General features: G+C 39.0%; 1 pseudogene; it reads right to left on the bottom strand.

The window, feature by feature from the left end:
* Window positions 1-826: 826 nt before the first annotated feature.
* LOC105879165 (phosphatidylinositol-3,5-bisphosphate 3-phosphatase MTMR3-like) lies at window positions 827-26,831 on the bottom strand (annotated as a pseudogene).
* Window positions 26,832-27,272: the final 441 nt, after the last annotated feature.

The following is a 27,272-nucleotide window of genomic DNA, read 5'->3' as shown; positions in this document are numbered from 1 at the left end:
GCTTATATTTTGTTGAGGATTTTGCATCTATGTTCATGAGGGATATTGATCTGTACGTTTCTTTTCTTATAATATCTTTGTTTGGTTTGACATCAGGGTAATGTTGACCTTACAAAATAATTTGAGAGGAGTATCATACTCTTTGGTTTTCTACAACAGACTATGTCGAATTGGTATTATTTTCTTTCCTAAATATTTGGTAGAATTCACCAGTGATGCAATCTAGGCATGAAGGATTATTTTTTTCTCCTTTAGAAGGTTTTAAAAATACAAATTCAATTTTAATTTCTTTAAAAGATAAAGGACTACTAATGTTATCTATATCTTCTTGAGAAAGTTTTGGTAATTTGTGTCTTCCAAGTATGTTATTTTATCTAAGTTGTTGAATTTACAGACTTGGAGTTGTTAATAATCTTCCCTTATTATTCCTTCAATATCAGTAGAATCTGTATTTCCTCTTTCATTTCTGATATTAGCCTATAGTGTGGATAAATTAGGCTACAGTTGGGTAATTTATGCTTTCTCTCATGTTTTTCCTGGATGGCTCTGTGTCAACAATTGTGAAGGGCTGGAGATTTTTTTTTAAGACAACCAAGGGACTTTTGTTTCCTGAAGGCAGAGAGGAAGGATGGAAAAGGTGGGGGCGGTGGGGATGGGGGTGAGGGACAGGAAAAGAAAAATGAATCTATAATCCAGTGGTACATCCCAAATATCTGTCACTCCGTACAGGTAGTTCGCTGCCCCCACTCCACGTGCACGGGCCTCTCAGTCTGCCCAGGCTGTGTAGACCTGTCAGAGGAATAGCATGTTGGCCTCTGCCCACCCCAGGTCACTGAGCTTCAGTTTGAAGTGGCAGCAGCGGGCTTGCCCAGTTCAAGGTCAATGCTGGAGCTTGTGGGATGTAGGCTGCTGTAGCAAGACTTGCACACTTGACTGGGTTCAAAGAGGTGCTGGCTGGGAACCGAAACCTTCTGGTTACAACAACTGGAGCAGAATACGTTCCCACAATTCCACGTTTGATCAACACGGTCAGCGTCCCTGCAGTGGTGCTTCCTGCTGGCGAGACAGAAGGCACTGTCACATGAATAGCAGGGAGAAGCCACGTGGTCAGGGAGCCAACGGGTCATCACTTAATCCACAAAGTCCTCATTAAAGCGTAGGGAGCTGGTCAGGTACTGGCTATCAAGGCGACTCTTCAGCTCCTGAACTTGTTTCTTCAAGGTCTCCACTTCCTGCTGGAGGCCTGACTCAATCTGACACAGGCGCTGTTGGATCGTGTCCGTGTACACAAGCGTGCCATCATCGTCCAGGTGGCTGCAGGAAGGCTGTTAGGGGCTTCCTCTTGCAGATGGCCTTCAAGAGTGGCTGTGCAGCCACTTGTGGTGCAAGTTCCTTGAGTGTAAGTGGGTAGAGCTGCAGCTTGTAGCAGAAAGCTGGTGGCTGAGTGAGCCCTTGTTCCTACCAGCCTCCCCACTGGCGCAGAGCCCATTGGATGCAGGATGCTTCTGGAGGCTGCTAAACCTTGGGGGCTGCTCCGAGGCTTGTTTCTCAGTCTCTGGGGCACCGTTGCACACAAGCCCCTCTTTACGTCCGGATAAAGGCAAGGCACAGGGGAACACGCTGGACCGAGAGTGCTGCCAAGGGAAGTCCTATACACCAGAGACCCCACCTGGGGTCTTTCAACCAGGCTCCTCTCTGAAGGCCTGGGCTCCATGGTTGGGGAAGCACGTCCTTGCTACTGAACCTGCCAGTGTTCACCAGACAAGTTCTATGGTGGCCTTGGAGCCCACTTTCTGACTTCACCTTATCGTTCATTAACATGTCCATGGAACAGTCTGGGTTTGGTCCTCTGGTCTCACATGGGACTTGGGAAGGTAGAGAATGTGACTGTGAAGTATCATAGCCAACTTTTCCACCTGTTGGGACTAGAAGGGTTTTTTCCTCGTTATCCTCTGCCATCTGTCCTATTGGAAGCTGCTCCACAGGGAGCTCCTGGGAATTCTCTCCCTTGGGTGAGGCCTGGAGAGAACTGGGGAGAACACTGTGTCCACCCTGATGTTCAGGAATACCCTGTGAGAACAGAGTCAGGCTTGGGCCTGGATTGCTCTTCAGAGCGGCATCACTCAGTTCTGGGTCTTGGTGGAGTCCCATGGCTAAGCCCCCTGTCATCTTCCTCCTGCTCTCCTTTGCTAAGAGAGCCTCCTCTTTGACTTCCTCCAGCTTAGTGCTCCCCCTGTGGGCAGGCTCCTCTACCCCACTCTCCTCTTTGGTGGCTTCTTGCAAACTAAATTAGGCTGCCACAGTTTTGTGGATTCTGGTAGAAAACATACAACTCCTAAGTCAGAGACTAAGTTTAGTTTAGTACTCACAGCAACAGGAAGAGCCAGCATGTCAGCATTTTGCACCTGTTACTTGGGCACAACTTCCCACAGGTCACTCCAAAGACGATGCCTCAAATTACAGTGGGTTGCACTACAGGAAAGGAACACCAAGCTTAGAGCACCAGAATCTTTTATATTGAGCAGTAAGTATACCTTTTCTTTGCTCCAGAGTGAGATACTATTATACTTGACAGTAAACATGTCTGCCCTTTGCTTTAAGAGGGAGACACTATCTCTATTTTCCAAGGCTGTTTACAGACATTATTGGGGGGAAAAATTGTCCAGAACAAAAGGTAGTCAGACTCTTGCCCAAAAAATGTATATAAAAGTGAGAGTTCCATACAGAGTTGTTTCCTAACACTTTGGCTAGAAATTGATTGATTTTATTGATCATTTCAAAGAACCAGCTTTCATTTTATTGATATTCACTGATTTTCTCTATTGTTTTTTTTTTTGTTGTTGTTGTTGTTTTTTTCTTTTTTTTTTTTTTTTTTTTGAGACAGAGTCTCACTTTGTTGCCCAGGCTAGAGTGAGTGCCGTGGCGTCAGCCTAGCTCACAGCAACCTCAAACTCCTGGGCTCAAGCGATCCTTCTGTCTCAGCCTCCCAAGTAGCTGGGACTACAGGCATGCGCCACCATGCCCGGCTAATTTTTTCTATATATATTAGTTGGCCAATTAGTTTCTTTCTATTTATAGTAGAGACGGGGTCTCGCTCTTGCTCAGGCTGGTTTCGAACTCCTGACCTCGAGCAATCCGCCCGCCTCGGCCTCCCAGAGAGCTAGGATTACAGGCGTGAGCCACCGCGCCCGGCCTCTATTGTTTTTCTATTCATTAATTTCTATTCTTAGTTTATTCTTTTCTTCCTTCTGTTTGATGTGGGTGTAGTTTGTTCTTCTTTTTCTAGTTTCTTAAGGTGAAAGGTTAGATTATTGATTTGACACCTTTCTTCTTTTCTAATAAAAATGTTTAATGCTATAAATTTCACTTAGCACTGGTTTAGCTGCATGCCACAGATTTTGATGTTTTATTTTCATTTTCATTCAGTTCAAAATATTATCGAATTTCCCTTGAAACTTTCTCTGTAATTAATGGGTCCTTTAGAAATGTATTGATTCACCACATAAACAGAAGCAAAAACAAAGACCATATGATGTTCTCAATAGATGCAGAAAAAGCATTTGACAAAATTCAACAAAATTCAAAGTTCTTTTATGATAAGAACACTTAACAAAATAGGCATAGATGGGGCTTACCTGAAAATGATACAAGCCATATATGACAAACCCATAGCCAACATCATACTAAATGGGGAAAAATTGAAAGCATTATACTTAGAACTGTAACAAGGCAAGGTTGCCCACTATCTTCACTTCTATTCAACATAGTGCTGGAAGTCCTTGCTATAGCAATCAGACAAGAGAGCAGAATTAAGGGCATCCAAATGGGAGTAGAAGAGATCAAACTCTCTTTGCTGATGATATGATATATCTAGAAAACCCCAAGGATTCAACCATGAGACTCCTTGAATTTATAAATGAATTCAGTAAAGTCTCAGGATACAAAATCAATACACACAAATCAGAGACATTCATATACGCCAATAACAGTCAAAGTGAGAATCAAAGACTCAATTCCCTTCAAAATAGCAACAAAGAAAATAAAGTACCTAGGAATATATTTAACTAAGGAGGTAAAAGACCTCTACAGGGAAAACTATAAAACACTGAAGAAGGAAATAGCAGAGGATGTAAACAGGTGGAAGACCATACTATGCTCGTGAGTCCGCAGAATCAACATTGTTAAAATGTCTATACTAACCAAAGTGATCTACAGAGTCAATGCAATCCCTATTAAAATACCATCATGATTTTTCACAGATATAGAAAAAATAATTTTCTTTTTTTTTCTCACTAGATGCACATAAGAGACTTGATAGAAAAAATAATTTTATGCTTTGTATGGAACCAGAGAAGACCCCGTATAGCAAAAGCAATCCTAGGCAATAAAAACAAAATGGGAGGTATCAATTTACCAGACTTCAAACTATATTACAAGGCTATAATAATTAAAACAGCTTGTGGCCGGGCACGGTGGCTCACGCCTGTAATCCTAGCTCTCTGGGAGGCCGAGGCGGGCGGATTGCTCGAGGTCGGGAGTTCAAAACCAGCCTGAGCAAGAGCGAAACCCCGTCTCTACTATAAATAGAAAGAAACTAATTGACCAACTAATATATATAGAAAAAATTAGCCGGGCATGGTGGCGCATGCCTGTAGTCCCAGCTACTTGGGAGGCTGAGACAGAAGGATCGCTTGAGCCCAGGAGTCTGAGGTTGCTGTGAGCTAGGCTGACGCCACGGCGCTCACTCTAGCCTAGGCAACAAAGTGAGACTCTGTCTCAAAAAAAAAAAAAAAAAAACAGCTTGTGACTGGCACAAGAACAGGGACATTGACCAGTGGAACAGAACAGAGAACCCAGATATAAAACCATCCTCATATAGCCATCTAATCTTTGACAAAGCAGACAAAAACATACACTGGGGAAAAGAATCCTTATTCAATAAATGGTCCTGGGAAAACTGGATAGCCACATGTAGAAGACTGAAACAGGATCCACACCTTTCACCTCTCATAAAAATCAACTCACGCTGGGTAACAGACTTAAACCTAAGGTGTGAAACTATTAGAATCCTAGAGGAAAACATTGGAAATACTCTTTTAGACATTGGCCTAAGCAAAGAATTTATGAAGAAGACCCCAAAGGCAACCACAGCAACAACAAAAATAAATAAATTGAACCTGATCAAATTAAAAAACTTCTGCACAGCCAAAGAAACTGTCAAGAGAGCAAACAGACAACCTACAGAATGGGAGAAAATTTTCACAAGCTACACATCTGATAAAGGGCTGATAACTAGAATCTATTTAGAACTCAGGAAAATCAGCAAGAAAAAAATCAAACAACCCTATCAAAAAGTGGGCAAAGGACATAAACAGAAACTTTCCAAAAGAAGACAGAATAATGGCCAACAAACATATGAAAAAATGCTCAACATCTCTAATCATCAGAGAAATGCAAATCAAAACCACAGTGAGATATCACTTATCTCCAGTGAGAATTGCCTTTATTGACAAGTCCCAAAACAATAAATGTTGGCATGGATATGGAGAGATAGGAACACTCCTACATTGCTGGTGGGACTGCGAACTAGTTCAACCCCTGTGGAAAGCAATATGGAGATACCTCAAAGCGATACAAGTGGATTTACCATTTGATCCAGCAATTCCATTACTGGGCATCTGCCCAAAAGAACAAAAGACACTCTATAGAAAAGACGCCTAAACTCGAATGTTTATAGCAGCACAATTCACAATTGCAAAGATGTGGAAACAACCGAAGTACCCATCAATACATGAGTGGATTAATAAAATGTGGTATATTATACTATGGAGTACTATTTAGCTTTAAGAAACAACGGTGATATAGCACCTCTTGTATATTCCTGGATAGAGCTGGAACCTATTTTACTAAGTTAAGTATCCCAAGAATGGAAAAATAAGCCCCACATGTACTCACCAGCAAATTGGTTTCACTGATCAACACCTAAGTGGACATATAGGAATTACATTTATCAGGTGTCGGGCAGGTGGAGGGGAGGGTATGGGTATATACATACATAATGAGTGCAATATGCACCATCTGGGGGATGGACACGCTTGAAGCTCTGACTCAAAGGGGTGGGGAGGGCAAGAGCAATATACGTAACCTTAACATTGGTACCCCCATTATATGCTGAAATAAAAAATATAAAAAAGAAATGTATTGATTAATTTTCAAATATCCATGGGTTTTCCAGAAATCTTTCTGTTATTGATTCTAGGTTTAATTCTGTTATAGTCAAAACACTAAAAAAAAAAAAAAAAAGTTTATGATTTCAATTATTTTGAATTTATCTCCCAGAATATAGTCTATCTTGGTAAATGTTACACATACACTTGGAAAAAACATATACTCTACTGTTATTGGGTGGAATATTCTATAAATGTGACTTAGGTCAAGTTGGTTAAGAATGTTGCTCAAATCTTCTATACCCTCACTCATTTTCCATCCCTACTAATTCTGTCAATTCTGAGAGAAGAATATTTAAGTTTCCAAGTATAATTGTGGCTTTTTCCATTTCTCTTTTCTGTTCTATTAGTTTTTGATTTGTGTATTTTGATGCTCTGTTTTTAGATGTATACACATTTGGGATTGTTAATACATTTTAGCGAATTGATCCTTGTATCATTATGTAAATTCTCCTCTTTATCCCTGATAATTTACTTGCTCTTAAGTCTACTTAATATGGTATTAATATTAATTAGTTAATTAATTAATATGGTATCAATATGGCCCCTGGAACTTATTTGATTAATGCTTGTATTTTTTTTATCCTTTCATTTTTAACCTATTTATGTCACTATATTTAAAATGGATTTATTGTAGACAGTATATAGATGGGTCTTGTTTTTCTTATCCACTCTGGAAATTTCTTCCTTTAGTGTGTTTAGACCATTTATCTTTAATGTAATTATTGATATGGTTGCATTTGTATCTACCATCTTGTTATTGGTTTCCTGTTTTACATTAGTCTGGTTTTTCTTTCTTGTAGTCTTGTGGATTATTTGGATATTTTTAGTCTTTTATTTTAATACATCTATTGGCATTTTTGGATATATCTCTTTTTATTATTTTTTAGTATTTGCTCTAAGTATTATAATATACCTACGTAAACTTTAGTCATCTATTTAGTCTTAACATTAGCACTTCAAGTAAAAGGAATTAGACATAGGTACACAAGACACAGTCTTTTCAGCCTTGCTCTCTTTTATGTTGCAGAGACTATATCTACAACTTTGAAACTTCCACCAATCTTATAATTTTTTCTTTCATTAGTCATATGTATTTTAAAGAACTTAGAAGGAAAAAGATTCTATTACATTTACCTAAACATGTGTTTGTGCTTCCTTTGTTCCTAAGTTTCAGTTTTCCCTCTTGTATCATTTCCTTTCAGCTTGAAGAATTTCCTTTACCATTTTTTTAGAGCAGATCTGCTAGCAATGAAGTTTCTTAGTTTTCTTTCTATGAGGATATCTTTATTTCCCCATCCTTCCTGAAGTATATTTTCACTGGTTGTAGAATTCTGGGTTAATAGAGCTTTTCTTTAAGTAAAGATGTTGTTCCATTGTCTCCTAAGCTCTATATAAGATTTTTCAAGATCTTTTTTCTTTATCTTTGGGGGTTATTTTTGGTTTTTTTTTTGGTTTTTTTTTGAGACAGAGTCTCACTTTGTTGCCCAGGCTAGAGTGAGTGCCATGGCGTCAGCCTAGCTCACAGCAACCTCAAACTCCTGGGCTCAAGCAATCCTCCTGCCTCAGCCTCCCGAGTAGCTGGGACTATAGGGATGCGCCACCATGCCCGGCTAATTTTTTCTATATATATTAGTTGGCCAATTAATTTCTTTTTATTTATAGTAGAGACGAGGTCTCGCTCTTGCTCAGGCTGGTTTTGAACTCCTGACCTTGAGCAATCCGCCCGTCTCGGCCTCCCAGAGAGCTAGGATTACAGGCTTGAGATACCGCGCCCGGCCAATCTTTGGTTTTTAATAGTTTGATTATAATGTGTCTGGTCAAGTTTTCTTTGACTTTATCTTATAACCTGATGTGTTTCACCAAATTGGAAAGTTTTCAGCCATTATTTCTTCAAATATTTTTGCACACCAGTCTCTTTTTTTTCTGGGACTGCAATTACACAAATGGTATGTCTTAAAATATTGTCCCACAGGTATCTGATGATCTGTTCATTTTTTTAAATCTTTTTTCTCTCAGCTCTTTTCATTGTGTGATTTCTATTGATCAACCTTCAAATTCACTGACTCTTCTGTTATCCCAATTCTGTTATTGAGCCCATCCAGTGATTTTTTTTTAATTTCACATATTGTACATGTCAGTACTAAAATTTCCATTTGACTCTTTTGTTTATAATTTATATTTCTCTGCTGAAAACTTCCCTTTCATTTATTTCAAATGTGTTCACTTTTACTTTATTAAGGATAGTTATAATAGCTGCTTAAAAGTCTGTCTAATAATTCCACATCTGAACCATCTCAGGGTTGGTATCTGTTAATTGTCTTTTCACTTGAGAATTTGTCATATTTTCCTGCTTCTACATGTGATGAGCAATTTTGGATTCTATCTTGGACATTTTTAATATATATTATATTATGAAACTCTGGGTCCTATTAAAATTCTCTGGAGAATGTTGGCTTTTTGCTGCTGTTTTAACAGGCAAACAGTATGGTTAGGTTCAGACTATAAGTTTTGTTTCTCCTTCTTTGATCAATTAGTTTCAGTGTCAGTTCTGTTTTCAAATCTTTTGTCATGCTGCATTGGGTCTATACCACCCATGTACTTTTCAGGAGTTAGTCTCTGAATTGTGCAATAATTTATGTCATAGATTACTTCTCAATACATTTGTACTGAGATCTGTTTTGTGACTACAAAGCTCAGGCTTGAGACATAAGATTCCAATGTGGCATTTCCTTCCATGAACTCTAAGAATTAAATGGATGTTATAATACAGTCATAAGACATTTTTCCATTACTGTTTCTAGTGGCATTTATAGTTACTCTCCTCCTATGTCAACTTAATAGTGATTTATATTTGAATCAAAAAACTGCTAAAATTGATTTTCTACTGTTAAAAGAATTATTAAAATTATGTTTGTTTTCAATTCCAAAAAAGCCAGTATAAATGTAGGTCATTCTTTACCACATTAAGCTAATTTTAATACAATTTTCCTCCTTAGTATCAGTATATTTCTCTTTTACAAAGAGCTTTCTTGCCTTTTCATCTCCTCTAAGGATAATAAATGGATTTATATTTGATTCTTTCACTTACCAAGTATTTATCGACTGTCTACCATGTTTTAGATACTGTTCTAGACATTGTTCAATTTTTAAAGAGAACTGCCTGACACTAGAATTCATAGTATACCAGAAAATTTGGAGAATTTATTCTTAAGATAATTTCTAAAATAATTAAGATAATTACTTTTCTATTAGAAATTATTAGGTAGATGATGGCTTGAGGTAAGAAACAGCCAAGTCTCTTCTCTCTGTTATCTGAGTTCACTGACCCCTCAGGATGGAAATAACAAGGTGAAACCATCAAATAAACCCAAAACATCTCTGAGAGAAACCAAATTTTGGTTTTATAAGCTATTATCTCTCAAATTATAGCCCTTCCATGCCACTGAAATTATATATGATCCTTCTTCTCATGCATCTCCACAGATGCCCAAAATTTTGGAGGGAGAATAAAAGCCATGATCTCTGAGAAGTACTATAAGCTGATGGCCACAGTCCAAACATCCCATCTTGCTATCTCTAGGAAAATGATACATATTCAAACTGTTTCTATCTTTTCCCCACTAGTAAAGCCAAAGGGAAAACTATATAGTGAACTAACTGGGATAGGAAAAATATTTTATTATTCTACTGGTAAATTTCTAGTAAGTGTGATTAGCATAAACATTTTTCACATCAGTAGAATGAGGCTTCTCTAATGAGATGAGCACAATATACATCTGACATAATACCAACTGCTTTTAAATGTATATAATAAAAATTATTTTAAAAGGGAGTATAATTAACTTGCATGATGTAACCTGTGTTTACTCCCACTTACTGGTTGCATGATCTTGGATAAATTATTTAACCTCTTTGATTCCCCCTTTCTTCAAATATAAAATTTGGACAATGGCTATGTTACAGCTTGTTAGAATTCAATGTCTAATACAATAGAGACTCAATTGTTAGGTGAATATTCAAATGTTAGGAGAACATGAATCCAAAGTCAGTAAAACTTCTGGAGGAGAATATATGCATCTGTCTGAAAAGTGTTCATGGGAAGAATTTAACCCAACCATTTATATATTTTATAAATCAAATAAAGCAGAAGGAGTTCTTAAAACATTGTCACCTAAATGAGAAAAACAAATCTTCCTTTTGAATGAATGCTTCCCTACTTCAATATTCAATTTAATTAGATTAGGCTGAATGTTTTTTGGAAGAACCTGAATATAATGCATAAAAATGTGTCTATAGCTGGCCGTAAGATTTTGCTGACACTTAATGAAATCTTTTTAATTACTCCAGCAGCCCCGTGTTGGCTGCTGTGCTTGGGTCACTGGAAAACTCGACCTTGTAGTACTTGGGATACAAGAACATCTTCTGCTGATTGAAGCCTGTACCCTGTGGATATGTTTTAATGTGGTCCTTGAAGCATGTCCTAGGAAATGCTGTCAGCACATATTCTTCCTTGGCAGGCCTTTACTTGGTCAGGAATACTCCAGAGCTCTTTCTGCCCGTGGTTTACTACATTGTCTCCCATTTGCTTTCAAATCTGTTTTAGCTGTATTCAATAAAGCAGAGGTAGCTGAATTAGAGGACATCATCAACGCTTCTCCCCCAGAGAAAATTTCCCATCTGATAAATCACTAAACCAGCTACCATGTTCTGATACACAGAAGGCACATCCCTGCAACCTGATCATTCACTTGCAGGAAAACACTTTCTCAACAAAGGGAGTATGCCCAATGGATCATATGGAAGGCTGGGGTAGATCACAAACCCCCAGTATAAAAAATTTCAAAGGAAGAGGAAAAGGCAAGAATAAAAGGGACAACTTATGCAGAATTCACACTATCGCAGGTAATTCTTTTAAAAATAGAAGATGTGTGGATACTATTTAATATAAACTGAGAGGTATGACATAATCCTTAAAAATCCATAGCTGATAAAACCTCCTAAAAGATAACACAGGAAAAAATCTCGATGACCTTGGGTTCAGCAGCAACTTTTTAGATAGGACACCAAAGGCATGATCCATGAAAGAAAGAACTGATAAGCTGGACTTCATTAAAATTAAATTTTTTTGTTCCACAAAAGACAGAAAATGTGAAGACAAGAAAATGTGAAGACAAGCCACAGACTGGAAGAAAATATTTGCAAAAAATATATCTGATAAAAGACTATTATCTAAAATACACAAGGAACTCTTAAAACTCAACAAATGAGAAAACAACACAATTTAAAAGTGGGCTAAAGACTTTAATAGACATCTCATAAAAGATATAGAGATGGCAGCTAAGTATATGAAAGTATGCTCCACATCATATGTCATCAGGGAAACTCAAAACAACAATGAGATACCACTATATACCTATTAGAATAGCCAAAATCTAGACACTGACAAATACCAAATGCTGGTGAGGATGTGGAACAACAGGAATTCTCATTCATTGCCAGTGGAAATGCAAAATGGTATAGCCACTTCAGAAGACAGTTTGGCAGTTTCCTGCAAAACTAAAGATATTCTTACCATATGATCTAGCAATCACCCTTCTTGGTATTTTCCCAAAGAAATTGAAAATATATAGCTATAGAAAAATCTGCATATAGATGTTTATAGCAGCTTTATTCAATAACTGCCAAAACTTGGAAGCAACCAAGATGTCTTTCAGATGAATGGAAAAATAAACTGGTACATCCAGTTAATGGAATATTATTTAATATTTAGTACTAAAAAGAAATGAGCTATCAAGCCATGAAAAGAATGGAGGAAACGTAAATGCATATTACTATGTGAAAGAAGCTAATTTGAAAAGGATATATACTGTATGATTCCAACTATATGACATTCAGAAAAAGTCAAAACTATTGAGAGAGTAAAAAAAAATCAGTGGTTGTCAATGGCTTTAGGAGTAGGGGGGGCTGGATGGGCAGAGCACAGAGGATCTTTAGGGCGGTGAAACTACTCTGCATGATACTATCAATGGTGGGTACATGTCATTATACATTTGTTCAAACCTATAAAATGTACAACACCAGGAGGGAATGATAATGTAAACTATGGTCTTTGAGTGATAGTGATGTGTCAATATAAGGTCATCAGTTGTAACAAATGTACCACTCTGGTGGGAAATGTTGAAAATCGGAGCAGCTGTGCTTGTGTAGGGGCAGGAAGTATGTGAGAAATCTCTGTATCTTTCTCTCAATTTTGCTGTAAACACAAAACTGCTCTAAAAAGAATAAAGTCTATTAAAAATCCATAACTGCTTTATATAAACATAAATGTTTCATATTATAAATTGATGAATTGGGGTGAATAGATATTGACAAACTTAAGAAATTGCCATATCCAATGGTTTTGAGATGTTCCGCCAGGTGTGTTGTTATTGTTGTTCATTTGTCTTTAATGCATGGAAATTCTCAGGGAATAAGAAATTGTCTTAGCTGTAATCACCTGACCAATTAAAAATCTTCATATCATGGTTTTTATGACTTCTGAGAACGGAGAATGCACTGGTGCACAGAACTAACCTGAGTTTGTTATCCCTACTGCTGCTTATTTCAAGTAAAAGTAAGGCTCGTATTTCTTTGAATAAGGAATAAACTTTTTAGAAATATCATCAGAGAAAATCTTGCATTGTATTAAAATAGTTCTATTTTACAGTCCACATGAATCTAAGGAATAACTTTTATTAATACAACCATTATCTACATTTTAACCCATTTAAGGTAAATGTTCCATATTTTCATTTTAAGCATTGGTTATTCCTTTCATATTAAACAAAAATACTTCTAGAATTGGGACTTTCCTTACTAATCCCAGAATGTTATGAGGAAATGAATTTCTCAGCTTGGCAATCATAAATAGGTGCCACACTGGCCTTTTTCTTTTGCTCTTCTCCAGCAACCAATGGCTATGGGGAACATCAGGGCATCCCTCTCCCCAAAAGCTCAGAACAGTGACAGACCTACACACCAGGACACTAGGACACTGAACTAGAGAAAGATGATGGGATGCTTCTGTACCAAAAAGAAAATAGTCATAACAAAAACCCATAGAATAGAAATAAACATAAAAAGATATACTGAAGACCAATGTAAACACAATAATAATAAAAAAAATAACATTTGAAAAAACTGAGAGACAGCCCTTATTTCTGGATAGGAAAAATCAATGCTGAAAATTATTTTATATGGAATCAACCTACTGTATAAATTCATTCCAATTTCAAACTGTTAACTGTGTTTACTTCTGAGGAGTGGAGCTAGGGAAAATATTTGCAATACATTTGACAGACAAATCTCCCTAATAGCAATTGATAAGAACAAAACAATAACCCAATAGAAAAATATGGACAAAATGTATAACCAAACAGGTCACGGAGAAGGAAATAAAAATTATTCTTAAATATATGAAAAGAAGCTTAGCCTCATTCATAATAGAAAAAATGTAAAATAATACACATTTAAGATGCCAGTTTTTACTTGCCAGATGGGCAAAAACAAAAGTTTGACAGCAACCTTTTGGCATGACTGTGGGTAAACAGGAAGTCTTGTACATTGGTTGAATATTATCATATTGCATGTATATTATAAATTAGTAATAGTCCTATACAGGACAATTATATAATATCTATCAAAATTATGAATGTATGTATTCTTTGATCCAGCAATTCCACTTCCCTACAAATATATATACCCACATATGTGCAAAATGACACAAAGTTAATTGTTGAAACACTATTTAAAATAGTGAAAGAGTCCAGGCGAGGTGGCTCACGCCTGTAATCCTGGCACTCTGGGAGGCCAACACGGGTGGATTGCTCAAGATCAGGAGTTCAAAACCAGCCTGAGCAAAAGCAAAACCTGGTCTCTACTATAAACAGAAATAAATTAATTGGCCAAATAAACACACACACACACACACATACATATATATAAAATTAGCCAGGCATGGTGGTGCATGCCTGTAGTCCCAGCTACTCGGGAGGCTGAGGCAGGAGGATCGCTTGAGCCCAGTAGTTTGGGGTTGCTGTGAGCTAAGCTGACACCACGGCACTCTAGCCCAGGCAACAAAAGTGAGACTCTGTCTCAAAAAACGAAAAGAAAAAAGAATTAAAAAAATAATAATAAAATAGTGAAAGATTCAAAACAAACAAAATATCCTTTAATTGGGTACTGATTAAATAAAGTATGGTATATCAATATAACTGAATATTATTCAACTGGAAAAAAAGGAAAAAATTCTGTATGTACAAATATGGAAAAAGTTCCATGATATATTGTTAAATAAAGAAAATGCAGTAAATAAAAGCATTTAAATATGCTACTATTTATGTATAAGATTGGGCAAATATAACTATATATTCAAATGCATATGAATATTTATAACCAGGATTACTTTGGAAAGGGGGGGTTGGTTGTAGGAAATACAAGAGAAGACCAGAGGTGGGAAGGAGAAATTTTACTATTCAGCATACCTCTGTATAACTTTGGATTTTTGAACAACATGAATATATTACCTACTGAAAAAATGTAAACCAAAGTTTAATTGGAAATTTTTTCTCTATGAATCCTTTTTATGCCATGAAATGACTTTGTAAATGTATATGTGACAATTTCTGGAGTTTTTGGGGTTTTCTTGAGCCAGAGTCTCACTTTGTTGCCCAGGCTAGAGTGCCATGGTGTTAGTCTAGCTCACAGCAACCTCAAATTCCTGGGCTCAAGCAATCCTGCTGCCTCAGTCTCCCAAGTAGCTGGGACTACAGGCATCTGCCACCATGCCTGGCTAATTTTTTTCTATATATCTTTAGCTGTCCAATTAATTTATTTCTATTTTTAGTAGAGATGGGGTCTCGCTCTGGTCTCAAACTCCTGAGCTCAAATGATCCACCCACCTTGGCCTCCCAGAGTGCTAGGATTACAGGCGTGAGCCACCACGCCCAGCCTCAATTGGTAATATTAATTGCTCTCTCAAATTTAACTTTACCATAAAGTTTATCACACTATTGTAATTTAACAAACAAAAATTTTCCAAGTTGTTTGAATATACCAACCTCTCTTGACACTGGGACAGCTATAGAAAAATAAAGAAGAAAATAGATTGTATATTATATTGTATATACATACATAATATAATACACATTTATAAAGGAACCAAGGTTAATAATACCGTATTATTGGCTTAAACTTGTCACACAACCAACATGTCCCACAACTAATTGATTCTTGCTCACATTTAAAGAAATGGCATGTGTTTAAACAGTGTAGTATTTACGGACTAGAAAAAGATAGCACATTGAAATCAAGGGGCTTCTGCCCTGGAAGAACTGTTATGACCGGCTCTATGGAGAAAAGTTATGTGGTGGCTGCCACTTTAGCCTAGTGGTGAAGGGTACAGGATTGTGGAGTAAACTCATATAGATTGAATCCACTGTGTATGTGACCTTGGGTAAGCACTTCACAGGGGACTGTTTCCTATAGAACAATAGATTCCTCATAGTGTTGTTTAAATAATGCATATAAATAGTTTAGCACAGACATCTGCTTGAAATCAATGAAAGAGGGCTACTTTCATTTTGAACCCTTTGTTCTTTAAATGTCTCTTTCCATATCCATATAGATACACGTTTGCAGAGAAAAAAAAAAAAGAACACAAGAGAGGTAGAAAAATGGAGAAACCAGTGGTCTCTGTGGAACAATTTGTGGGAGCTGAAAAGGCTTTCCTAGTCAGACATATCTCTCCAAAGGGGCCCACAAGTAGTCCAGAAGCCGTACTTTAGAATTCAGTTTATTCCTCAGGCTAGTCCCCTGTGAACAAGCAGATATTCTAGAAGGAGATTAATCCATTAACTATTAATATTTAGCATAGCACATTAAACAAATGCTAGTTTAATAGCGAGTGGCAGAATTCATCTTAGTGAACAGTCTCAGTTTGGTGAAAAACAGAACCCTGATGTACCATTTGGTTATAGAAAGAGTCTTGGGGCACAGCTAGAATGAGGCAGGAGTAAGACAAAAAGAGCAAAACTGTTCTGCATAAGAACAAGGATTTGTGAGCTTTGGGAGCATGAGCCAGCCAGGGAAGAAGAACAGAGTTGGAAGCAGGAAGAAAGGAAGCTCTGGGCCCCTCTCCCAGGCCAGAGAAGACTTCAGCTTCCCAGAGACAGGAATGGCCAAAGGCTTTTCAGGACAAAAATATCTGAGATGTAATTGTAAGCGGTTTGTGCAGCTTCATGACCCCAAACCTCAGGTGAGATCCTAAACATAGCCTTGAGTTGTCAGGACTTTGGGCTGTGGAGGGATTTGGGTAATGTCCAGGAAGAAGACACATGCAGAAGTGGGCAGAAGATAAATGCACAGTGGAGAAGACTTCCAGAAACAGAAAGGTAGAATCCAAGGGCCTGGGTCTGGAGCACAAGCTCTCCCAAGCATCCTGAGAGAGAGTGGGGTGGAGTGGGGCTACAGGTGGGAGGGCAAGGGGTGCCTTGTTTCCCACCACAGGTGGGATGAAGGATTGAGTCCATTTAACTAAATCTCAAAGGATGGAGTAACCCAGTTGCATGTTGGTTGCGCTAGCTCTCTCTCCTCTCAGCTCTCTAACTCAGCTCTCTAACAGCTGGGAGAAAGCTAAAAGCAGGACACAGAGGGCCTAGCACCCAGGGCTAGGAGAAGGGTAACACACAAGGGGTTAGAGGAAGAAGTTGGGAGGGATGATATGGGCATCAAATGGAGTCACCTTAACAGAAGACAGTTGTTAGGAATAGAGACGGGCACGTGCAGTTTGGGCAAGCCCTGCACAGGTTACAAATTAATGTTTTAAATAGCTTTCACCTAAATTTAAATTTGGATATATGTTGTGGGGGTAAGTGATCAAATACCAGATTACCTGTGATAAATTACTGAGAGGAAATTATTCAATCTGTAACATGACAAATACAATAAAAAAATACCTGGAATTTTAAAAATATGAGAACGGTGCTTTTTCCTCCTGGAAGTCTATCTAAAAGACTTAAAGTAAGACCTGAAGCAGTCATATTAACCCCAATTCTTCTCAGTTATTAATTGAACACCTTCTTGGAAACATGAAAACAAAAGTCCCACATTGGAGAATGTGAGATAAGAGTGAATGGAAAGGAAAAGAAATTAGCAGGCTTTACCAGTTCACACTCACAACTATCATGTTCTGTTTGTTCAAAGCTGCCTACAAATGCACAATATTAAATTAAACCTTTAATGTTCTCTGCTGTCGGAAGCTTACAATCATAAGGCCTGTACTTAGGTTCACACTTATCTTTGTACATAGTAGGGGTCATAAAACCAAGTGAACAGCAAAAGAATGTTGTGAAACAAGATAAATGAGAGTTAAATGTGTTATAAAGCAATGCAAGCTGCTTCCTATGATGAAAAATCCACAGATATACATATATACTGTAGATACTCCTAAATATAATAGATTCCATAATGTATTCATTTATAGGCATATTAATATGATGAAAGGAATGATGAAATTTGGTTCTTTGCCTGAAGAAAGACTTGTTATAAATAGTAAAACTGGCCAGATGTCCAGTGATCCTAAAAATAAGTAAGCTTCCACTGCGAAACCCATCACCTCACAGGAAATAATGAGAGAAACACAGCCTCACTCTATGGAAAACATCCACCAAGAAATAGCCCAAATAATTCCCTTCATTTGACCATAAACCCATCAAAACTTCATGGAATGTGGTTACTTTATTTATGCAGTACCTGTGTTCAGTAAACCACACATGCTGTAGCCTTCTTAAATAATGAGAAAGAGAGTCAGACAGACTGACTTTCATGGGACTCTCTAATAGAAATTCAAGTATCAATGTAAATCTTCAAAATCCTGAGGAATTTTCTACTGAAATAAACAGTTGCCAACACAGACTGACCTAGAAATAGATTATATTTCATTCTTCCCTGACTCCTCAAAAACATTTATTTTTTAAATCCAGCTACTTAAAGTGAATCACTTTATCCTTAAAAAAAAAAGAAAAAAAAGACTATGAAAGGATTATAATCAGATTCTGAAATTCTGATTCTGAAAGACTGACCATCAAATAGAAGAACAAAGAAACAGTCATTTTTTAATGAAAATTAGCCTAACATTAATGTGTGCCCTAAAGACCTTTGAAGTCTTTATCAATATAATGCCATGTAAACTAAACCTATTTGATACAACCAGATACAACCCACATTTACTTTTTCTTTATATTTTGTATATGGTTTCATGTTTGGTAATGCGCGGTAGATTCTTGCCATGTTTCCTGGCAGTTCTATCTGAAAACAGCTGTTTTGCCATCCACAGTTCTCAAAAGAGCACATTTTCAATGGAACAATTTTGACAAATAGATGACTTGTTCAAAAATACAATACCAAAAGTTACAGCTAATAAACAATCAACTCAGTACCAAATGTTACATATAAAAGATAGATGTTAATGGAGAATAACACCCATCATGGAAATTCCTAAAAGCTAATGATTTACGATATGCAATGTCCTCTCATCATACTGCACAGTATTACATAATTAGAGCTTTCAAAGGCATAGATGATGTCAGATGTGAAGGATAAGACTATGTATCATCCCTTTTTCGAAAAGCTTGTTTAGGTGTTTCGTTGTCAGAGGAGGGGCGAGGTGAGATGTGGGGGAAGAAGCTGGAGAAACTGGGGCACGGGGTTCCTTTCTCCCTGCTTTTCCAACGGCTGGAGCTCACCTCCCAGCCCCTATGCGGAGCTCACCTCCCAGCCCCTATCTGGAGCTCACCTCCCAGCCCCTATCTGGAGCTCACCTCCCAGCCCCTATGTGGAGCTCACCTCCCAGCCCCTATGTGGAGCTCACCTCCCAGCCCCTCTCTGGAGCTCACCTCCCAGCCCCTATCTGGAGCTCACCTCCCAGCCCCTATGCGGAGCTCACCTCCCAGCCCCTATCTGGAGCTCACCTCCCAGCCCCTATGCGGAGCTCACCTCCCAGCCCCTCTCTGGAGCTCACCTCCCAGCCCCTCTCTGGAGCTCACCTCCCAGCCCCTATCTGGAGCTCACCTCCCAGCCCCTCTCTGGAGCTCACCTCCCAGCCCCTATGTGGAGCTCACCTCCCAGCCCCTCTCTGGAGCTCACCTCCCAGCCCCTATCTGGAGCTCACCTCCCAGCCCCTCTCTGGAGCTCACCTCCCAGCCCCTCTCTGGAGCTCACCTCCCAGCCCCTATCTGGAGCTCACCTCCCAGCCTCTATCGCCACCCGCACCTCTAGGCCTGGCTCTGAGACGTTGAGGGGCTGAGGCGCTGGCTTTGGGCCACCCTTCTCTTCGTGACAGGATTTTACCCTGAAGTCTGTCCGGAAAAGTAAGGGGAAGGAGTTGCGGGATAATAACGGTAACGACATTTATTATTGCTATTAGCATGCTAACGTGTGGTGAACTTTTTTTTACTGGACTGAGCGCTCTGCTTGCCCTTTCTCATTCAATTTTCGCCCCAAGGCAGTGAAGTAGGCGCTATTCTTAGCCGCCTATTACGAGGAGGAAACTGAGGCTCAGAATCTAGATACATTTTGGGAAATGGGAAATAGAAGTGTGGCATTTGATGGAGGAAAACAGATGTAAGTCGCAATTACATGTCAAAACTGCTGTCTAAGTAAGATAGGCGGTAGAAGAACATAATTGAGGAGAGCTTAATTCCATTTGGAATTGTCTTTTATTTGGGATTTTAAATTCATTCTAAGTTATCTGTATTTGTCCAGCCCTCCTTCTTTGTATCCATTCACTAGATGTTACTGCCTTTCTCATTTCCTTCCTTAGAACATTTTAGACTGGAGAGGGAAGGAAAACTGTGAACTAGGTTATAATATTGTAGGATCAGTTTACCTCCTATTTTCATTATATATGGTTTCTTTTTTTCACATACACTTTTCTAGTAGTTTAATAGCCAGGACTCTCCCATATCAGGCCTGCTTAGGCTAAAAGAGGATTTTTGACTTCTTGATTTTGCTATAAGGTCATCCTTTGGTATACTCCTGGTTCACCCTTCCCTCGTCTTGGCATCCTCTGGACTTTCTTTGAATTTCTCTCACTCATCAGATGTTGTCAAAAATAGGGATTATTTGCTGCTGTAATAAGGATATTCTTTTGTTGTGACCTCAGTGTATTATACCACCTGTCCAGCTACCCCCAAGTCATACTTGAGTACCTTTGGTTGGTTTGGGTGTGTCAATTCAGTTTTAAGCTGGCATTCTTGGATCAAAATTATATGGTTTCTAGCTAACTTAGCCAATTGATTGGTCTTTGAGGGTGTACTGTGTGCTGAGATTGGTGTCAGATATTGTGAGTATACAACTATATGAGGTACTCGAGAGTTTTCTGATATGCTTGGGGACAAAAAGATTGTTTCAAATTGATGAATCATAGTCAGAGTAAGACAAGACAGCATCTGAGTGGTCGACTGTTTTGTATTGTAAGTGTCCTGGCAATTTAGAAGTGAGGGAGGTCAAGAGCCAGTTTTGTGTCCACCTGTTTCACAAAGCCACCCTCGCCACCCTTGGCAAACTGGCTCTTGATAAGCAGAATTTAGTTAGACTGAAACTAGAACTGTCCCAGTGTGTAGGAACTACCCACTAGGAAAAAAAAAAAAAAAAGAAAGAAAAGCTTGTTTATTGCTGTATTACAAAAGCGAAGCTGTTTAACCCGTAGAGCAGCCATTATTTTAGACCTTCAGATGTAATTTTTGAGGTTGTAGAGCCATTACTTCAAACCAACGCTAGAAATGTACTTTATAAAGCGTGACTGCTCTCGTGGAGGGAATCAGAAGGCAGATCCGATCTAAAAGAAACCTCTCCCACATCCTAGTCTTGGCCCTTCCTGCACTACTCCCTTGAGAAGGAAAGAGTAGATGTGGGCCTTTTATTTATTTATTTCTTATTTTATTTATTTTTTTAAGGCTAGTCAAGTGAACTTATTAAAAATAAAAATGTGTAAAGTTTGAAATTTTCCAGGCAAAACCATACTTTGGAATCTAAACAAAATATAGCAAAACAACAACAACAACAACAACAACAAAACCCTCTACGGGTATGTTAATAAGATCTGAGTATAAATATTAAGACAACAAACTAAAAATTGTTAGCCTCAGACCATCTATCTGTAGGTTCTCTTTGTTCACCGCATCCAGCAGCCTTCTCTGGAGCCGCCTGCGTGTCTACCCTGGAGTGCAAGAAGGTACAGTTTTCATCTACTCACAGAATTCTGTGCTCCTTCAACCAAAGTTTTAAAAGTAATATTGTACTAACATGCAAACTGTTTCTGTCTTCAATTTACAATGCTATATAGGCTGATTTCACTCTACAGGGTGGGAGGGAAAAAATTTAAGTCTATAGTTATTCATGTGATTGGGCTTTTTGCTACAGGTGAACAGATATTGCCATCTACTGTTGAGAAAAAATAAAATGGTTAAGCCAAAAGTTTTCTGCCTTATTAAGGTTTTGACAGATCATAAATTTAAAAGGCGGGAAAAATTCCTTTATGAAAGTAGTCAGGGTCTCTGCACTTACACAGCTGTTTAGAATTCATAAATTATTTGAGAACTAAAGAGAATTTAAAAAAAAAAACAATAAACCAGAAGAATTTCTTCCCTAAATTCAGAAACACTGTTATGTGTAATTATTCTTACTTTTGATTAAAAGTTGAAAGCAAATAATGTTTTATTGGTTTCCATTTGGCCCACAATTATTAGCTGCTACAATGAAGGAGAAGAAATGTAAAGAATGTGTCGCTTTTAGCCTTAACTTCACTTCATTTCAAAATTTAACTTAAGACATAGGTTAATTTATTTTCTTTGTTTCCTCGTAAAATCACTAGAAGCACACAGGAAAAAGTCAGTTTTTAACTTTAGATTGAGCTGTAAGTATGCTTTAGAAAAATAGGGTAGTTACCACTTAGCCTTCTGTAGGCCTCTAGTAGTACATACTTAAGCTCAAATTTAGAGAAAAGCACTTTAGGGCAAAAAGCTACCACAAAAGCAATGCATCTGAGTCAGAGCACCCAGCCACACTGAAACTCTCCCACTAGTAATGGCAACAGAGTTCTGAGCCTCCAGATCCATCAATGTGAGGAATGACCTGTCTTTATTCTGGTGGCTGGTGTTGAGCAGGAGGAAATGATTTGATGGCCGAAATTCAGTTGTTTTTGCCCATAAAAAAGTATTTTCCCCTTTAAAGAATATTTATTTAACTCTGTCAACAGCCAGGCACCACGATACGTCCTGTGTCAGCTATCTCGTAGCCAAGAGAAGCAGATGTGAAGCGTGATGTGTGGATGGTGCAGAACAAACCCCCAATATGAATGTCTGTGAAGAGAGGGGAAAGGGACATTTAACCTTTGCAGCGTGTTGGGCCAAGTATGAAAGCTAATTACACACTATGCCCTGTGGATGGTGTGTACATGTGTGTGCGTGCATGAGTAGAGGAGTTATGTTTCAAAACTTGGTAACTGATTTTGCTGGATCAACAGTTCTGGTCTCAACCTATTATGATTCATTTTGTTGGTTTCATTAAGGTTTTTCCATCATAACTAACACTGGTATATGGTATAGAACATGCTGTTTATAAAATGCCTTTACGCACAGCACAACTTATTTGTTCATTTAACAAACGTGTACTAAACACCAACTATGTGCCTGGCTCTCATGAGCATCAGGAATACAAAGCTAAAACAGAAACCATCCCATCCTTCAAAAAGTTTCACAGTCTAGGGGGAAGTGAGAGGGAAGCAAACCTCACAGCTGGAAGTTGAAAAAATGTTAGAAGTTCCATGACAGAGGAATGAAGGGCACTATGTAAAATGAAAGACAGTAGACCTGTTTCTGTTTCAAGGGACACAGCAGGAATCTGGGAAAGGATAAGTGACAGAAAACTGAATAGCACATGATCCAGCAGAGAGGGACACTTCTGAAAACCATGGGTCATCGTTGGATACCACATGCTCAGTGGGCATCGGCAGGTGAGTCTGGTGAGGAGGTGTCATGCAGAGGTGTCCCATATATGCCTAGTGACACACAGGGAAGATAAAAAACAAAGGCTATAGGTGGAAAGCTTACAAGCAGAGAAGTAGCGGAGTATCCACAGTCCCCTGAACTCTCATTATCCCCCAGCTTGTGCCCTGTGTAGATGGGCCCCATGCCCATGGCTAACGTTTCAATGGAAAGGGGCTCTGCCTTGCGACCCTCTAGTGAACAAGGAACGTCTATGCACCCTCATGACATGGACACCCCTGGTCAGAGGCGTGGCCTTCATAGAAAGGGAATCCTCTGGAGCCCAGGAGCTGGTATCAGCCTGTTCTTCTGGTGAGTTAACTCTGACTTGCTGAACCAACTTTCTACCAATCTACCAAAAATGAGAAGGAGATGAGCCTCTGGTACATCCAGATTTGTTACTTCTAAGAGGAGTACAGAACAGGTCCTGAAGGCTCTTATTTGCTACAGCAAGGAGTTGATTCAACACTGTGGTGTCAGGGAGCCACTAACTATTCTTGGGCAGAGAAACAATAGGATCTGATTTATATTTTAAAGAGGTCACCAGCATTGTACAAGATAGGTCGGGGTTAGGAGTCAGGAGCTACTGCAGGACAGACTAGAGGATTTGACCCAGAACAGCAGCAGAGGTGGGGGTGGGGGGTCAGACTGAAAAGATGCCACACTGGAGTTAGAGGGACAGGACTTCAAGACTGCTTAGATTGGGGGGTAGGGGAGAACAGAGTCTAACATTACCTGACCTCTGGCTGAGTGACAAGATGGACTGGGGAATAAGAAGTAAGGAGGGGCCGGGCGCGGTGGCTCACGCCTGTAATCCTAGCTCTTGGGAGGCCGAGGCGGGCGGATTGCTCAAGGTCAGGAGTTCAAAACCAGCCTGAGCAAGAGCGAGACCCCGTCTCTACTATAAATAGAAAGAAACTAATTGGCCAACTGATATATATATAAAAAAAATTAGCCGGGCATGGTGGCACATGCCTGTAGTCCCAGCTACTCGGGAGGCTGAGGCAGGAGGATCGCTTGAGCCCAGGAGTTTGAGGTTGCTGTGAGCTAGGCTGACGCCACGGCACTCACTCTAGCCTGGACAACAAAGCGAGACTCTGTCTCAAAAAAAAAAAAAAAAAAAAGAAGTAAGGAGGGATGATGCAAGAAAATAAGGCTTTTTTTTTTTTAGCTTTTTATTTTGAAATAACCATTGATTCACAAGAAGTTGCAAACACAGCACAGAGAGGTTCCATGTATCCTTTACCTAGTTTCCCCTACTGGAAACATCTTACATAATTACAGCACAATATCAAAAACCAGGAAATTGACACTGGTACTGTGTGTGTGTGTGTGTGTGTGTGTGTGTGTGTGTGTGTGTGTGTTTCGTTTTGTCCTTTGATCACATGAATAGATTGGAGTAACCACCAATGCAATCAAGATGTAAAACTATTTCATCACTGCAAAGATCTCCCACACGCTACCCCTTTATGGTTACATTCATGCCCCTTCTCTCCACCCCTATTCTCTGGCAACTGCTAATCTATTCTCCATTGCCACTGTTTTGTCATTTTGAAGATGGAATCATACAGTATGTGACTGGCTTGTTTCACTCATCATAATGCCTGAGATGTACCAAAGCTGTTGCATGTATCAATAGTTTGCTTGTTTTTATTGCCAAGTAATATTCCAAGGTATGGATGTACCACAGTTTGTCTAACCATTCACCTGCTAAAGGACATTTTGGTTTTTCCAGTTTTTGGCTATTAAAAATAAAGCTGCTATGAACAACTGTGTGAAGGTTTTTGTTTGAACATAAGTTTTCATTTCTCTGGATAAATGCCTAGGAGTGCGGTTGGAGGGCCATATGGTAAGTATACGTTTAGTTTTTCAAGAAATTGAATAAGGCTAATCTTTCAAGTTAAGTATTATTTTATCTTCGTTTTGAAAATAATAAATGAGAAGTATGATTATTAGCAGCCCAAGCTTTGGAAACACATAGACATGGGGTTGAATCTGGCACTCCCATCACCAACTATGGGATTTGGCAAATTAATTAAACTTGCTATAAGTTCTATGTCATTTTATCTCACTTGCAGATTTCTGTAACCTTTCAATGTCTTCAGAATAGCACCACCATAATAATTTCCTGCTTTACTGTACGGTAGGATTCCAGCTATGAAATGCATAAGTATGTCAGTTATTGAGGAAAGAAAAGGGAAGCTGGACTGAATGGAACTGAGAATGTAGGAGAAACTGGGGCAGTTTATACTGAGGTTAAGAGGAGCAGGGGCTGTCCTAGAGACTGAGATGGGAGAGGAGAATGAGAAGTTGGCTAAGGCTCATCTGAGGGAGGATCTAGAATAAGCCAGTGTCAAGGCTCACACAGAAAAAAAATAGTGGGATCCATGATTAACGAAAGACTCTTCGGTTTAGCAGGGTTCTGGTGGTGTTCTGAGCTATAACTTCTGTAAGGGACTTAGAGCTGAAAGCAGAGGGAAGGATAAAACATGTGCATGGGCCGGGCGCGGTGGCTCACGCCTGTAATCCTAGCACTCAGGGAGGCCAAGGCTGACAGATTGCTCCAGGTCAGGAGTTCGAAACCAGCTTGAGCAAGAGTGAGACCCCGTCTCTACTATAAATAGAAAGAAATTAATTGGCCAACTAAAATATATAGAAAAAACTAGCCAGGCATGGTGGCTGGCACATGCCTATAGTCCCAGTTACTTGGGAGGCTGAGGCAGCAGGATTGCTTGAGCCCAGGAGTTTGAGGTTGCTGTGAGCTAGGCTGATGCCACGGCACTCATTCTAGCCTGGACAACAAAGTGAGACTCGTCTCAAAAAAAAAAAAAATGTATGACCAATTCAGCAAACATTATGACTCATCCTCTGTATGTAGTTTAAGGGTAAGCTGAAAAATAAAGGTCTATCAAGTAGGGGTGGGGATGGCAATGTCATAAGTCTTTTAAGGGAGGCCAGCTCTAGGTGGGAAACTGGACAAGCAGGAAAGGGCAAATAAAAGCAGAGATTTAGACAATATATGGCCAAGTTCAAGGAGGCCAACAGAAGCAACAAAGGGCAGAAATGCACCTGAGTCCAGGCAACGACAGTCAGCTATTGGGAGGTCAGCAGAAGGATAGTAGGGTGGATGAATTCCTGGTTCTAGAACACGGGCTTTTTGCTTTTTATCCATTTTCTGCTGCCTGCTGCCTCTATGAAGCCCTGGCCTTTGGGTTCTAGCCAGGAAGAGATCAAAGACCTGCCATAAAAGCCTATCTTCGAAGAGAATAAAGGATTGAGATTACTTCGTGTAAGATTAGTAGAGGCTAGTGTATTGGTTAGGATGATTTGGGCTGCAAATAACAGTTAAACACAACTAAAGGAGCCTCACACAATAAAGAAATGTATAATCCGATATAACAAAGTCCAAGTGCAGAGGATTCTAGAGTAATCAAAATAGCAGCTTAACAATAGCAGCAGAGTAAGCAAGGAGACCATCCATTTCATATTCCCCTCTGCAATCTTCACACTTACCCTTCATGGCCACAGAACGTAGACGGATGATTCATTAATGCCAAGATAAAGCCAAGAAATCGCTTTTGGGGGTTTAGAATCAGAAAATGTAAAAATTAATCCTAATTACAGGCCTTGGTTAGTTAAATTCTAACTGACTGAAATTCTTCTTTAGATCGTTCTTTGTATTTCATACCTTGTCCAAGATTGCTCTCTAATATCAGGATCAGACCCTTTTCATGACTTTAGGTGAATTTCCTTTACTCTCATTCTCAGGACATGAAGAGATGACTCAAAATACTTCTTTTTGGCCAGGCATGGTGGCTCACGCCTGTAATCCTAGCACTCTGGGAGGCTGAGGCAGGTGGATTGCTTGAGGTCAGGAGTTCAAAACCAGCCTGAGCAAGACTGAGATCCCATCTCTACTATAAATAGAAAGAAATTAATTGGCCAACTAACATATATAGAA

This window comes from Microcebus murinus, chromosome 1 (assembly GCF_040939455.1).
Source record: "Microcebus murinus isolate Inina chromosome 1, M.murinus_Inina_mat1.0, whole genome shotgun sequence".
In the NCBI taxonomy this organism is placed as follows: Eukaryota; Metazoa; Chordata; class Mammalia; order Primates; family Cheirogaleidae; genus Microcebus; species Microcebus murinus.
This window is presented reverse-complemented; position numbering and strand designations above follow the sequence as displayed.